Source organism: Pongo abelii, chromosome 3 (genome assembly GCF_028885655.2).
Source record: "Pongo abelii isolate AG06213 chromosome 3, NHGRI_mPonAbe1-v2.0_pri, whole genome shotgun sequence".
In the NCBI taxonomy this organism is placed as follows: Eukaryota; Metazoa; Chordata; class Mammalia; order Primates; family Hominidae; genus Pongo; species Pongo abelii.
In genome coordinates this window covers 134,509,915-134,526,615 of record NC_071988.2, presented here as the reverse complement: position 1 = coordinate 134,526,615, position 16,701 = coordinate 134,509,915, and the positions used below count along the sequence as shown (strand labels likewise).

Below are 16,701 nucleotides of genomic sequence, written 5' to 3'. Positions count from 1 at the left end.
CTGGGTGACAGAGTAAGACTCCGTCTCAAAAAAATAAAAATAAGTAAATGTGCCCACCTTTGTTTTATAGACAAGAAATAATTTGTCTTTTTTTTTTTTTGAGACTGTGTCTCGTGCTGTTGCCCAGGCTGGAAGTGCTGTGGCCTGATCTTGGCTCACTGCAACCTCTGCCTCCTGGGTTCAAGTGATTCTCCTGCCTCAGCTTCCCGAGTAGCTGGGATCACAGGTGCCTGCCACCATGCCTGGGTAATTTTTGTGTTTTTAGTAGAGATGGGCTTTTGCCATGTTGGCCAGACTGTTTTCAAACTCCTGGCCTCGAGTTATCCACCCTCCTCGGCCTCCCAAAGTGCTGGGATTACAGGTATGAGCCACCGAACCCTAATGGCCTAATTCGTCATATAGATAAATATTGTCAAATAAATTAGAGCACACAGTGTATTGCAGAGCAAAATTCAGTAATACACGAGGTTGAAGGATTGAGCAACAGATCATTTTGCTCCGTATTATCCCCATGAGCCAGGCTGTTTTCTTTGTTTGTTGTTCTGTTTTTATTTGCATTTTTTTTTCTTGAGATGGAATCTTGCTATGTTGCCCAGGCTGGCCTTGAACTCCTAGGAACAAATGATCCTCCTGTCTCAAGTTGTCCTCTTAAATGTTCTGAGAGTTGCATGAAAGAAGGGGAATAAATGGTTCTAATTCAGTCTTCAGTTCTAGAAAACAAAGCCAAAACTCAATCCTTCTGACATTAGAAGACCATTCCATCACTTGAGTCTAGGAGGTTGAGGCTGCCATGAGCTATGATCAAGTCACTGCACTCCAGCCTGGACAGCAGAGTGAGACTCTGTCTTTTTTTTTTTTTTTGAGACGGAGTCTGGCTCTGTCGCCCAGGCTGAAGTGCAGTGGCGCGATCTCGGCTCACTGCAAACTCCGCCTCCCGGGTTCACACCATACTCCTGCCTCAGCCTCCCGAGTCGCTGGGACTACAGGCACCCGCCACCACGACAGGCTAATTTTTTGTATTTTTAGTAGAGACGGGGTTTCACCGTGTTAGCCAGGATAGTCTCGATCTCCTGACCTCGTGATCTGCCCGCCTCAGCCTCCCAAAGTGCTGGGATTACAGGCATGAGCCACTGCGCCCGGCCAATGACTGTGTCTTAATAATAATAATAATAATAATAAAGCCAGTCCAAGTGCAGTGGTGTTTACAACTAATTGATTATAACCAGTTACAGATTTCTTTATTCCTTCTCCACTCCCACTGCTTCACTTGACTTGCTTAAGGAAAAAAAAACAAAACATTTCTATTATTATTGGCATGATACATGTCAGGCCTCTGAGCCCAAGCTAAGCCATCATATCCCCAGTGACCTGCACGCATACATCCAGATGGCCTGAAGCAACTGAAGATCCACAAAAGAAGTGAAAATAGCCTTAACCGATGACATTCCACCATTGTAATTTGTTTTCGCCCCACCCTGATAAATGTACTTTGTAATCTCCCCCACCCTTAAGAAGTTTCTTTATAATTCTCCCCACCCTTGAGAAGGTACTTTGTGAGATCCACCCCTGCCTGCAAAACGTTGCTCCAAACTCCACCGCCTATCCCAAAACCTGTAAGAACTAATGATAATCCCACCACCCTTTGCTGACTCCTTTTTCGGACTCGGCCCGCCTGCACACAGGTGGAAATAAACAGCCTTGTTGCTCACACAAAGCCTGTTTGGTGGTCTCTTCACACGGACACGTGAGACAATACAGTTCCATGAAGCCCTTACCAGTTAACTAATTCACTGGAAAGGTCATAATTCAGTCTTTAAAAACGTGTGGCAGGACAGTGAAACAAGTTAAACAACACAAGAAAGCAATGAGACATATCCAGAATGTGAAACTTGACACAGGACAATCCAATTTATTTGATAAATTAATGATGGGGCCTAGGGGATTGGAGGGGGGCAGCATTGAGGTGCAGAAGCAGGGCAGGAAGTCATTCTTGCCAAAAGGCATATACAGTGGTCCACTATCAGACTTTAAACCCTGGCAATAGAAATATTAGCTACTTCTAAGATGATATGCCTTTAAATCTTCATCTGGGATTTTCCCAACTGGTGGATTATTAGGATATAAGAGTTTGAGGTCAAAAAGTAAAAAATCTTCATCTTTCTCCCTCCTCCCCTGTCTCTGTTTCTAGAGGTGACCGCCGTTACTAGGTTAGAATGTGTTCTTCCAGTATTTCATCTCCTCAAATGTCCGCTCTTCACATGACCTCCTCATTCTCCCTTCTACTGCCTCACTTGCTAATAAGTTTTCCTGGGCAACTTTAGAGCAGGGATTATAAACTTAATATATACTGTGGCCTGGAGATGGGGGAACAGGGACCTTAAATTGAGTTTGCAGGTGGCAGCCACATGAGAATGCTCTAGCCAATGGCTGCCTGAGGGAAAGCAGGCTCAGTGGGCCCTGTTTTTTGGAGATAAGCTAAAAATCTGTACTTTAATATGAAGACTTTTAGCCCCTGGAACTCATTAAAAGTTTTTAACATAATACAGCACCCCCCCCCCAAAAAAAACTCATAACAATACAAACAACAAAAACAATGTGGACCCAACTCAGCTCACAAGCTAACAGTTCGCTACCTCTGCTTTTGATTTATAAGAAGCTTCAAATCAACCATAGGATGTTAGAACTGGAAAGGATGTTAGAAATCATCTGGTGCAAATATTTTATTTTATGGCAAAAGGAAACCGGGGCCCAGAAAGGGGCTTTGGCTTCAGTGCAGGTGAACCAACGTTAACTGGGGACTAATTACTATGCCAGGCAGAGGACGTGCCATAGTAATTGTCCTGTCCTCAAGCTGTTCACAGTCTAGTGGAAGAGAGAACCTGTGAACAACTGGAAAGCTGTTTTATATATCCCCATGCAATAATATAAGTTTTTTTTTTTGAGACAGAGTCTCACTCTGTGGCCCAGGCTGGGGTGTAGTGGCATGATCTCAGCTCACTGCAACCTCTGTCTCCCGGGTTCAAGTGATTATGGTGCCTCAGCCTCCCAAGTAGCTGGGATTACAGGCGTGTGCCACCACGCCTGGCTAATTTTTGTATTTGTGGTAGAGACAGGGTTTCACCATGTTGGCCAGGCTGGTCTCAAACTCCTGACCTCAAGTGATCCACCCTCCTTGGCCTCCCAAAGTGCTGGGATTACAGGGGTGAGCCACCATGCCCAGCCAGTCATTTCTTGATTATATGCTAAACAAGGGGTGAGTTATTCATGCCTCGCCCTTTTAGACAACATAGGGTAACTTCCTGACATTGCCATGGCGTTTGTAAACTGTCATGGTCCTGGTGGGAGTGTAGCAGTGAGGATAACCAGAGGTCACTCTCATGGCCATCTTGGTTTTGGTGGGTTTTGGCTGGCTTCTTCACTGCAACCTGCTTTATCAGCACAGTCTTTATGACCCGTATCTTGTGCCAATATCCTATTTCCCCCTGTGACTAGGAATGCCTTAACCTTCTGGGAATGCAGCCCAGCAGGTCTCAGCTTCATTTTACGCAGCCCCTGTTCAAGATGGAGTTGCTCTGGTTCAAATGCCTCTGACAATACCATGTAGCCTGGGTGTGTAGTAGGCTCTACCATCTAGGTTTGTGTAGGTACACTCTATGGTGTCTGCACAATTATGAAATTGCTAATGATGCATTTCTCAGAATGTATTCCTATTGTTAAGTGACGCATGGCTGTATATGTATCCAGCTATCTAGTCCGCTCAACTGTAATATCTATGATTTGGAGATTTCTCCAAAACTCTTTCTACCACCTGCCTGCACATTTATTCCATATCAGCAGATGAAGCAAGACTCATTCTTTGAGTCAGGGAGAAGCACCTTGGTGAGGCTTTGGGAGGCACCTATGTGCTCTCTGAAGGAAATGGCCTGAGGCTCGAGGAAAATAATATGGGATGGAGACCTGGGAAGAGGGAGAGACCAGACTTACTGTAAGGTTCCTGAACAGCATATTCATGAAACGAAGGGTGGTGGTCATAGAGGCAGCATAGCTAGGAGGTTTTGCTTAGAAGAGTGGGAGGCCAGCGCAAAGGTTCACACTTGTAGTCCCAGCACTTTGGGAACCTGAGGTGGGAGGATCACCTGAGCCCAGGAGTTCAAGACCAGCCTGGGCAGCATGATGAAATCTCTTCTCTACAAAAAATACAAAAATTAGCCAGGTATTGTGGTGCATGCCTGTAGTCTTAGCTACTCAGGAGGCTGAGGCAGGAGGATCATTTGAACCTACAAGTTGGAGGCTGCAGCGATTGCCACTGCACTGCACCTGGGGTGACTGAGAGAGAGACTCTGTCTCAAACAAACAAAGAGGTGGGGAGAGAAGAGCAAGGTGCAGTGGTTCAGGCATATGATCCCAGCACTTTAGGAGACAGAAGTGGGAAGACTGCTTGAGCTCAGCCTGGGCAACATCACCAGATCCCTGCCTCAAAAAAAGTTAAAAAAAAAAAAAAAATTAGCCAGGCCTGGTGGCATGTGTCTATAGGCACAGCTACTAAGTCAAGGCTGCAGTGAGCTGGGATTCTGCTGTTGCACTCCAGCCAGTGAGACAGAGAGAGACCCTGTCTCTAAAAAACAAAAAACAAAAGCTGAGGAGGGGGAGAAAAAGGACTGAACTAGAAAGAAGAGGCACTTGCTGCTTAACATTTAATGCCCCAGATTTGCTCTCTTGCCTCCTCCTTGTCCCCAGCCCAGGGACAGGGTGAGTGGGGTGCTTGCCCTGCACAGGCATCTACTCACATCTCTCAAGGAGGGTTTATGGAGTTGAAGCAAATGGTAAAGAGCAGAGAGTGATGTCAGTAATCCAGTGAGGACAAGGAGCCCAGAGTGAGCCTCCTAACACAGTGTCCGGTGGAGAATATGGACTCTCTTCTCCCTTGAATTTCTCATAAAAAACCTCTAATTTCTGGGAGTGGGGATCAAGTTGTGCCATGTGTATAATAACTACTGGCTTCAGTGGTCATTTACCCTTGGTTAATAAGTCCTGGGAATGCTAGCAAAAACACCAGAGCATGCTCCAAGCTACTTTCTCCCTATTCTTTGTACTGATAGTAAAATCAGTAAAATCTACTCACTAACATTTCACAGGCTACACTAAAAGGGTTTCCCAGCTGTGCTGCAACATCCCTTGTTGAGACTCCAGCACATCCTCCACATCCCCTATAAGAAATGGTCCAAAAATTTCCCCCACTTCTTAAGTCCTTAACACCTCCTTTGGGATTCTTTATGCAGCTGGATCTCATTTCCTACCTTAGAGATAAGATCTCTGCCATCTGGTGGGAACTCCCTCTACACCTTAGCATATCTCTGGGTGCATTCCTGTTCCTACATTTTTGTTAGAGCTGTTTCCTTCTGCTTCCCCCTTCCCCCTCCAATTCCATCCCTTCCCCCCTGCTACTTAATCCTTCTCATCCTTTAGGGCCTAATCCAATCCACAGCTCCTCCACACAGTTTTCCCTGACATTTCCTGCCCACAATGATATCGTCTTTCCTTGAACTTAGTGAAGTCTGTTATGAAAAGTTCTAGAATCACCAAACTGGCAGTGCCTTAAGTCGCCTTTTAGTCTAACCTCATGGATTTACATATTTGCCTAGTCCTTTAGCTAGCTAATGGCTGAGCCAGGACTGGACTGCAGCTTTCTGATTTCCAGTGCTGTTAACTGTGCTACTATATTTTAAAAATTCAGGGCCGAGTGTTTCTTCTCTTTCACGGGTCGCTTGCTGCTGGTATATGGCATTGTAAATGCTAACAGTTTTCCTTCATATTGCAAGCCTGGTCACCTTTTACACTCCCACATTTCCTTGGAGGGAGAGGTTGGGGTTGGTTTTGGGGACTGGAGACAGTACCATGTAGCATAAGAATTTAGGGATAGAGAAGCAGGAAAACTGGGTTATGATGATGCATTAAATAGCTACTGGAGAGGTGGCTGCTTCCTTCTTTGTTCCGTTTCTGTACCTTGTTAAATCGTCTAGGCCGAGCATGGTGGCACACGCCTGTAATCCTAGCACTTTGGAAGGCAGAGGCAGGTGGATCACCTGAGGTCAGGAGTTCGAGACCAGCCTGACCGACATAGTGAAACCCGTCTTTACTAAAAATACAAAAATTAGCTGGGCATGGTGGCCCGTGCCTGTGATCCCAGCTACTCGGGAAGCTGAAGCAGGAGAACTGCTTGAACCCAGGTGGTGGAGGTTGCAGTGAGCCAAGATTCCGCCACTGCACTCCAGCCTGGATGACAGAGTAAGACTGTGTCTCAAAAAAAAAAAAAGGAAAGAAATAACCATAAAAACAGGCAACCCAGCAGCCCTTGGGGCTGCTCTGCCTATAGAGTAGCCATTCCGTTATTCCTTTACTTTCTTAATAAACTTGCTTTCACGTTACTCTAGGGACTCGCCTCTCATTCTTTCTTGCACGAGATACAAGAACCCTCTCTTGGGTTGTGGATCGGGACCCCTTTCCCGTAACAGTATAGCCTATTGCTCCTAGGCTACAAACTGTACAGCATGTTACTATACTGAATATTGCAGACAAGCGTAACACAATGGTAAGTATTTGTGTATCTAAACATATTTAAACATAGAAAAGGTATGTAAAAATAAAATATCACATTCTTTTTTTTTTTTTTTTTTTTGAGACAGGCTCTCACTCTGTCGCCTAGGCTGGAGTGCAGTGGGGCGATCTTGGCTCACTGCAACCTCCACCTCCCAGATTCAAGTGATTCTCGTGAATATGGGGTTTCCTCCTGTTGCCCAGGCTGGTCTCAAATTCCTGAGCTCAGGCAATCTGCCCGTCTCAGCCTCCCAAAGTGCTGGGATTACGGTCGTGAGCCACTGCACCCAGCCAGTGAGCCGTGATTGCACCAATGCACGCCAGCCTGACAGCAGAGACCCTGTCTCAGAAGAAAAAAAGTATGTAAGAAAATGTGTTAGAAGTTACCTACAGCCAGATGCCAGCGGCAGTGGCTCACGCCTGTAATCCCAGCACTTTGAGAGGCCAAGGCGGGCAGATCACGGGGTCAGGAGATCGAGACCATCCTGGCCAACATGGTGAACCCCCTTCTCTACTAAAAATACAAAAATTAGCTGGGCGTGGTGGTGGGCGCCTGTAATCCCAACTACTCGGGAGCCCGAGGCAGGAGAGTGGCTTGAACCTGGGAGGTGGAGGTTGCAGTGAGCCAAGATCGTGCCACTGCACTCCAGCCTGGTGACAGAGCAGGACTCTGTCTCAAAACAAACAAACAAAAGAAGTTACCTACAGCTAGATAATGAGATAATCCCAAAATTTAGTAACTGTTATGTTCTATGATAAATCTCAATGTCTAAAATTTGCTTCATTATTATCTATCACTTTCCACAAACATCATGGTACAATCCTAGGAAACATTGCTATGACTGTTCTCAATCCAGTAACTATTCAGTAGGAGACCATCTCTCTCATAAGCCCTCCAGGGTTGGTGACTGCTGACTCTGAAAAATTTTGGAGTAAAGAGCTCATGAGTTTCCATACATTTTCTGAATATAACTTTCCTCCCAAAATTCCAAAGTTGGGTCCATAAACAAGTGATTGCCATTAATATCTATGGATCTATTTTTATGCCTGAGTACAAAGTCATTCAAGACATTTTTTCCCACCAGAGACTTGAAACCCCTACATGCATGTTACTCTTGAGACTCAGACTTTTCCTCCCATACTTTACCAATGATATCACTGGTAACATTACAGATGGTGATAACTGCTCAATGTACAGGTAGCGTAGAAGGATGCATGCTTGATCAAAGATGACTTAAAATCATAGGTCAGGCCAGGCGCGGTGGCTCACGCCTGTAATCCCAGCACTTTGGGAGGCCGAGGCAGGTGGATCACCTGAGGTCAGCAGTTCAAGACTAGCCTGGCTAACATGGTGAAACCCTGTCTCTACTAATAACACAAAAATTAGATGGGCGTGGTGGCACACGCCTGTAATCCCAGCTACTCAGGAGGCCGAGGCCGGAGAATAGCTTGAACCCGGGAGGCAGAGGTTGCAGTGAGCTGAGATTGCACCATTGTACTCCAGCCTGGGTGACAAGAGCGAAACTCCATCTACAAAATAAATAAATAAATAAATAAATAAAATCATAGGTCCGTCCACTGACTTTATTTTAAAGGACAACCTCTACCTCCAGCTGCTGTTTACTAAGTTGAATATCTGCAATTCTTGTTTCCAATAATTCAAAGCATTTTAAAAGCATGGGTGTGTTTCAAAATGTCCTCCAATCAACTGGTTCTCAATTGCCTTGCCTCAGGGGACCATAAAATATGTATTTGAGTATCTTGGATTCATCCATTCTCAGACGACATCCAGCACAAAATTACACTGTGAGGAACTTTAGGCCCAACAGCTGCAGGAGTTAGAGGAAGGGAAATAAGGTCAAACAGGAATGTGCTGTCTGTGCATAAAATTAGCATAGCCTTATAGGTTAACCATGAGATAAACATAAAGCATGCTAAAAAAAAAAAGCAGGTAAAGGTGAAAATAATATGTCATTGAGCTAGACCTCTCCAGGAATTAAGGACACCAGGTCACTCACATTCCTAAAAGAAATATGTTCCATTAGGCTTGTTATGAGGATGTTCTCTACATTTCCACAGCAGGCTCAAGTCTAACAAGACTGAATTAGATCTACCACTGCTTGAGGACCCTGAATTTGATTTTTCATTTGTGCCATATTTACTCTAAAAAACCCACAATGACCACTTTAATTTGCTGTATAACAATTATTACATGGTAAGCATGTTTGTCTGTATAGGCACATTTGGTGGTGCTCAGTTCCAGATTTTAAAACTTTGTTTTTTGCCTAAGGTAGCTCATTGAAAGAAGAGCTCTTCGTGTTCTGCATCATACAATATTAATCACCACATTTTCCTGATGCACTGCAGATATTGAATCACTTGAAGGATGCCTTACAAAAAATGTATGAAAACAGCTTTTACTACATCTCAATAGCTAATGTAGAACTCATTATATTCTAGGATGATAGCCAAATCCTTTTATCAATGAAAAAAATTAGTAAATATACATCTGATGACATTTCAAGGAACTCTCTAGAATAGAAAACTATAAACCCATTTTGCTAGGATTATTTTGATAACGCCAGCAGTTATCACATATTCAGAAATCCTTACCAACTTCTCACTTTTATCTCACAATATTTCTCCTTTCCAACCCTAGGATACTGGAGGGTTAAAGTCTGGTATTTAATGTCTTCTGTTACTCCTGTCCTGTCACTCTTTCCCACCTTCTTTTAATTCTCAATTTTCTTGATGTTCCAGAAAGTAAAACCAGAAATTAGAGAACCACCATTAAAATAAATCAGATCAGAACCAATTTGCTTAATTGTCAGAACTTAATATTTAACTTTCAATTTGAAAAATGAATCCACTCTTAAATGTAGTGCTTTCACATAAAACTTTTCTCTTCCTTTTTCTTTCACAAGCTCAAGAGTTCCTAGGAGAACTCCACCCCCTACTCCCAACAAAAAGGTATTCAGCTAACCAATTATGCACATAAACCACCAATTTTCACATGTAAATATTCTTGTACATTATCATTTTACACATTTGAATGTGATTTTTACATTTAAAGTCCAGTGACAAGGCTTTGGAGATCTCAGCCTGTGGGCTATGAACAGATTAAGATTTCTTTTCTAATGATCATTTCCTTTTGGTGCTAATGTGTTTGTTCCTTATTAGTGCCACTCACTGGCCTAGACTTAAGCCAGATTAAAATAAATTCCTTTGATTTGCCTGGTTTCAAAGACACAAAAGAATCTCCCACTTTGAAAATCCCCACAGAGTTTTGGGTAAAGAATGTGTCACCTCAGGATGTTGATACTCTTCATTATGACTTACGCTGTTAAGAATTCCTCAACCTTAAGAGATAAGGTTGGTGTTGCTCCCTTTTTTTTCAGAAAAATGCAAAGGTAATGTCATCTGCTGTGAGTCTGATACCATTGTTAACTGTGCTTAATTCCTGAAATAATATAATACAAATTGAAATTTGTTTTAGGGATTTTGTAAATGCGTGACCACAGTTATACAGCCTTAGTTCTACTGCTTAAAATTGGATATTTGAATATATCTGAAGTATTTGCAGAAAAATCACAAAAGCATGTCTTTTTTTATCATTGAATATGTCAAGGAATAATTTTAATAAGCTTCATCCAGCTTTCCTATTATGCATGATTAAAATGTAAGTTAATACATAATTCAAAACTATTTTGAAGTTATTAAAATGAAGACATTTCTTTAGATTAATGTGTTAACTGTTTGTTTCTATTTTACAAATCTGCAGATGAAACCAAATATTATTTAACACTAAAACATGTGATAAGCTGAGGAGCACATCATCTGTATCACTTCAATACAAGAAAATAATGACAGCTTTCTTTATCCAGAAAATTATGCAAGTTAAGAGGAGGTCTGTATTCAAAAAGGCATTTTCTTTTTCTGTCTTTTTTTTTTTTTGAGACAGCATCTCACTCGGTTGCCCAGGCTGGAGTGCAGTAGTCCAGTCTCAGCTCACTGCAACCTCCACCTCCCGTGTTCAAGCGATTCTCCTGCCTGAGCCTCCTGAGTAGCTGGGTTAGGCATTTTCTAACCCCCAAGATAACTCTACCACCACAATCCAACAACATTTGAACTTTTTTTTGTTTGTATCATATGTAAGCACTAAGAAAGCAGTTTTAATAGAAATTAAACATACACAGTGTTCTCTTTAAATATATTTAGAAAATTACTCAAGATTAATATAATTTTTCAATTGTTTTAGTTCTTGTACATTTTGATGATCAATAAAAGCTGGCCATACTTGCTAATTTAATTGTCATCCTAAATATATGTAATCCTGTCTAAGAACTTCCAAAATCTCTTTAAGAGCCACTATAGAATTGAAAATATAGTGGATTCCTTTAAAGGGCTGATAGAAGGGGATGGTAGGTGAGTGAGAGGACAGGATTATTGAAAACAACAACAACAACAACAACAACAAGAATGATTTAAAACAATTGAATTCATGGAAATAGAATGAAAAATGGTTATCAGAGACCAGGAAGGGCAGCCAGTGGGGAAGGGAGAGATGTAGGGATAGTTAATGGATACAAACATATATTTAGATAGAATGAATAAGATCTAGTACTTGGGGCCGGGCGCAGTGGCTCACACCTGTAATCCCAACACTTTGGGAGGCCAGGGCAGGAGGATCACCTGAGGTCAGGAGTTCGAGACCAGCCTGACCAAGATGGAGAAACCCCATCTCTAATAAAAATACAAAAATTAGCCAGGCATGGTGGTGGGTGCCTATAGTCCCAGCTACTTGGGAGGCTGAGGCAGGAGAATCGCTTGAACCTAGGAGGCGGAGGTTGCAGTGAGCCGAGGTCGCACCATTGCACTCCAGCCTGGGCAACAAGAGTGAAATTCTGTCTCCAAAAAAAAAAAAAAAAAAAGATCTAGTACTTGACAGCACAACAAGGTGACTACAGACAACAATAAATTATTGTACATTTAAAAATAACTAAAAGAGCATAATTGGATTGTTTGTAACACAAAAGAAGGATAAATGCTGGAGGTGATGGATACCCCATTTACCTTGATGTGATTATTACACATTGCATGCCTATATCAAAGTATCTCATATACTCCATAAACATATGCACCTACTATGTGCCCATAAAAATAAAAAAGTAAGAAAATGAAAATAGATTTAAAAAGAATGATAGTTTTTATGTCGGAATTTATGTTTGATGTGTTTATGTGATGTGTTTGTGTTATGACCTACATAATAGGTGAATGTACGTAATACTTTTCTTTTAGAATTAGTCAAGGAAGAAGTAACCAATGAAGGAAGAAAAAGACTGATAAATTGACTGCCTGCTTACAAATAGTAAAGAAAAAATATGATAAATGAATTCAAAGGATTACAGTCCAACTGAGAAAAAATTACTTGATTACATATGACATATAGAGAAAAAGGGCTTACAAATCAATAGAGCAAAACACCAATAGAAAATGACAAAGACTGTCAACAGACATTCACAAATAAGGAAATATAAATGGTTAATAAATTTACAAAAATATGTTTAACCTGATGACAGATGAAGACATACATGTTAATCCACTGAATGCTTTTTGATGATTATATTGGGAAAGATAAAAATGAGAGAAAAAGCTTAATGTTGGCAAGTATTTGCTAAAGCAGGTACTCTCATATTCTGTAAGTGGGAATACAAATTTGTGCCAAAACTGTAGAGGATAATTTGACAACATATACTAAAATTCAAGATGCTCTAGTATGATCCAGAAATTCTACTTTTAAAATCTTATCCTGGCCAGGCGTGGTGGCTCATGCCTGTAATCCCAGCACTTTGGGAGGCTGAGGTGGGTGGATCACCTGAGGTTAGGAGTTCGAGACCAGCCTGGCCAACATCGTAAAACCCCATCTTTACTAAAAATGCAAAAAATTAGCCTGGTGTGGTGGCACGCCCCAGTAATCCCAGCTACTCAGGAGGCTGAGGTGGGAGAATTGCTTGAACCCAGGAGGCGGGGGCTACAGTGAGCTGAGATCATGCCACTGCACTCCAGCCTGGGCAACAGAGCCAGACCCCGTCTCAAAAAAAAAAAAAAAAAAATCATATCCTAAGGAAATATTACAGGTAACGTGAAAAACTGGAAACAATGGAAATCTCCCAGAGTAGAATTATTCATGAAGTCTAATATTCTGTATCCATTAAGTCTATCTATGTGAGCTATTTTATCTGAGATGTTCAATCAGAAACAAAAGCTACAGAATAATATACCTCTATTAGGTTGGTGCAAAAGTAATCACAGTTTTTGCCATTGAAAGTAATGGCCAAAATGGCCGGGCCTGGTGGCTCATGCCTGTAATCTCACCAATTTGGGAGGCCGAGGTGGGCAGAATTCGAGACCTGCCTGGCCAACATGGCGAAACACCGTCTCTACTAAAAAAACAAATAAAAAAAAAATTAGCCAGGCATGGTGGCACATGCCTGTAATCTCAGCTACTCGGGAGGCTGAGGCAGGAGAATTGGATGAACCCGGCAGGCGGAGGTTGTAGTGAGCTGGATCCGCCACTGCAGTACAGCCTGGGTGGAGAAAAAAAAAGAAAATAAAAGAGGCCAGGCATGGTGGCTCACGCCTGTAATCCCAGCACTTTGGGAGGCCAAGGCAGTCAGATCACCTGAGGTCAGGAGTTCGAGACCAGCCTGGCTAACATGGTGAAACCCCGTTTCTACTAAAAATACAAAAAAATTAGCTGGGTGTGGTGGCACACGCCTGTAATCCCAGCTACTTGGGAGGCTGAGGCAGGAGAATTGCTTGAACCTGGGAGGCAGAGGTTGCAGTGAGCCAAGATCGTGCCAGGGCAGTAAAAGCAAAACTCTGTCTCAAAAAAAAAAAAAAAAAGGAAAGAAAAGAGAGAGAGAGACAGAAAGAAGAAAGAAAGAAAGAAAGAAAGAAAGGAAGGAGAGAGAAAGAAAGAGAGAAAGACCGAGATTACTTTTGCACCAACCTAATTACATGTATTAGTTTAAGCAATATACATATAAGGAAGTTATCTTTAGAGGAGAGAACTATAAAAGACATATTTTCTTTTAATGTTAAAAACCAATATTGTAGAACTGAAAGAAAACATGTAAATAATAATTAAAAGAATGAACAAGGCAAGTAATTCAGGATTCTACCATAATGAAATTGTCAGGTATCAGCCAAAGTAAACTGCCCGCACTTTCATGTTTCTGTCCCCAAAAAGGAAAGGTTATATAAAACACCATTAATCTGGTCAGCCTGTAGAAGAAGCTAATTCACTAATAACTCCGTCATTGACTACACACTGTATTGAGCTAATATAGGAAAAGATTTTCTTTTACAGTCTGAAGAAGATTAAAATTCCATATTCTTCATGCCAAGTATCAGAGTCAACATTTGGGCCTTGGTCTGACTTGGTAGTTCTGACGGATCTCAGAAGATGTGGAATGAGAGGCCGGGTGGGGTGGCTCACGCCTGTAATCCCAGCACTTTGGGAGACTGAGGCGGGTGGATCACGAGGTCAGGGGTTTGAGACCAGCCTGATCAACATGGTGAAACCCCATCTCTACTAAAAATACAAAAATTAGCTGGGCATGGTGGTGGGTGCCTGTAATCCCAGCTACTCAGGAGGCTGAGGCAGGAGAATTGCTTGAACCCGGGAGGCGGAGGTTGCAGTGAGCCGAGATCATGTCACTGTACTCCAGCCTTGGCAACAGAGCAAGACTCTGTCTCAAAAAAAAAAAAAAAAGAAGATGTGGAATGAGGACTGCAATCCCCTAAAACCTGTTTATAAATGATTGTAATGGAATTTTGGATTATCTGGCATTTCATTTTAGGGGACTTTTCTTCAGTTTTAGTTTTACTTTCTTTTAAAAAGAAACAAAGTAAATCTGATTATGTTATTCCTCTATTTGCAAATCTATTATGGATAACCATTGTCTAAAATATAATGCTCAAACTCCTCCTTATCAAGGCAAACAAGGCCCTTCTGACAACCTACCTTAACCAATCTTATCTAGGGTGTGTCTCCACTCACCCAACTCCATAGCCCTCCTAATACACACACACACACACACACACACACACACACATAGAATTCAGTGAAAAGTTTGAAGACACTGTGCCAACACAGTGAATTTCACCTCTGTGAAGCCTTCCCCAAGTCTGTGTAGCACTTATCGTATTTTATTTTTATTTTATTTTAGTATTTATTTTGTTTTGAGACAGAGTCTCGCTCTGTCGCCCAGGCTGGAGTGCAGTAGTGAACTGCTTGACCTCCTGAGCTCAAGAGATCCTCTTGCCTCAGCCTTCCAAGTAGCTGGGACTTAAGGTACATGCCACCGTGCCCAGCTAATTTTTTAAAAAAAATTTGGCTGCAAATGTTGCCCAGACTGGTTTGAACTCCTGGTCTCAAGCAGTCCTCCCACTTCAATCTCCCAAAGCACTGAGATTACATGTGCAAGCCACCACTCCCAGCCTTGTTTTATTTAAGTGCGCATTCTCTTCTCTAAACAGTAACCTGTTCAAATAAAGGCGCCAAGTACTCAACATCTGGTAACTGAAACAGTACTATATTATAATTGTTTATATCAATAAATCAGAAGAATGCTTTGATAAGGGTTTTGAACCCAATGCCAATTTTATTGTGTTTGTTTGTTTGTTTTTAAGAAACGGCGTATCACTATGTTGCCCAAGATGGTCTTTATCTCCTGAGCTCAAGCAATCTTCCCACTTCAGCCACCCCAGTAACTATTACAAGCATGAGCCACCACACCTTACCCTGAACCCAATGCCAATTTTAAAGATTTACAAACCGGTCATTTCAAATGAAGAATAATGAAATCCAAGTGGAAAGAAAAACAAACAAAAAGTTTTAGTTATACCCAAAACAAAATTGACGAGGAATGCTTACACTAGGCGTCTGTATGGACACAGGCATAAAAGCACTGACTATGATGATGACAGACTGACTGCTCTGCCACCCTATCGCTAAAGAGGGCCCATCGATCCTGACCACATTGCCCAGGTCCAGCCCTAAGAGGCAGCATGGACAGAGCAGGCTTTGCTTTGTCAGGATGGCTATGCAACGAAAAGGGAGCTCTCTGAAGAGAGCCAACTGAAGGGATGCTTGGGCTTGCTGGAAAGAAGCCTATTGGTTAGAGAAAAGCCTAGCAGAAATAGTCAGCTCAATGAATCGAAGGGAGTTGACCTAATCTCTTTCTCCTGAGAATTTCTGCCTAGGTGCAGAAGGCAAAACTGGATCTCTGCATATAGAAGCACATGATAAACAGTTGTTGCTAGAAAAACTATGGTTGTAATATGTGATAATATCCATTAAGAGAATAATACTTTTGCCAGGCATAGTGGCTCCTACCAGTAATCCCAGCACTTTGGGAGGCTGAGACAGGTGGATCACTTTAGGCAAGGAGTTAGAGACCAGCCTGGGCAACACAGTGAGATCTCTGTTCCTAAAAAAAAAAAAAAAAATTTTTTTTTTTTGAGACAGAGTTCACCCCGTCACCCAGGCTGGAGTGCAGTGGTGCAATCTCGGCTCACTGCAACCTCTGCTTCCCGGGTTCAAGTGATTCTCCTGCCTTAGCCTCCTGAGTAGCAGGGACTATGGGTGCCCACCACCACGCCCGGCTCATTTTGTATTTTTTAGTAGAGATGGCGTTTCACCGTGTTGGCCAGCCTGGTCTCGAACTTTTGGCCTCCCAAACTGCTGGGATTACGGACGTAAGTCACTGTGCCTGGCATCTACAAAATTTTTTTTTCTTCTTTTTTGAGACGGAGTCTTGCTCTGTAGCCCAGGCTGACGTGAAATGCCAAGATCTCGGCTCACTGCGTTCCACCTCCTGGGTTCAAGCAATTCTCCTGCCTCAGCCTCCTGAGTAGCTGGGATTACAGGCGCACACCACCACACCCAGCTACTTTTTTGTATTTTTAGTAGAGACAGGGTTTCACCATGTTGGCCAGGCTGGTCTTGAACTCCTGACCTCATGATTCACCCACCTCAGCCTCCCAAAGTGCTGGGATTACAGGTGTGAGCCATCGCACCCAGCCGCCCCAAATTTTTTT

The 16,701-nt window shown here is 42.4% G+C and overlaps 1 protein-coding gene across 1 annotated transcript in view; it reads right to left on the bottom strand.

Annotated features, from left to right (window-relative positions):
* ANK2 (ankyrin 2) overlaps window positions 1-16,701 on the bottom strand; it is a 683,465-nt gene that overhangs the window by 625,465 nt on the left and 41,299 nt on the right. The gene's annotated exons all lie outside the window — the stretch shown is intronic.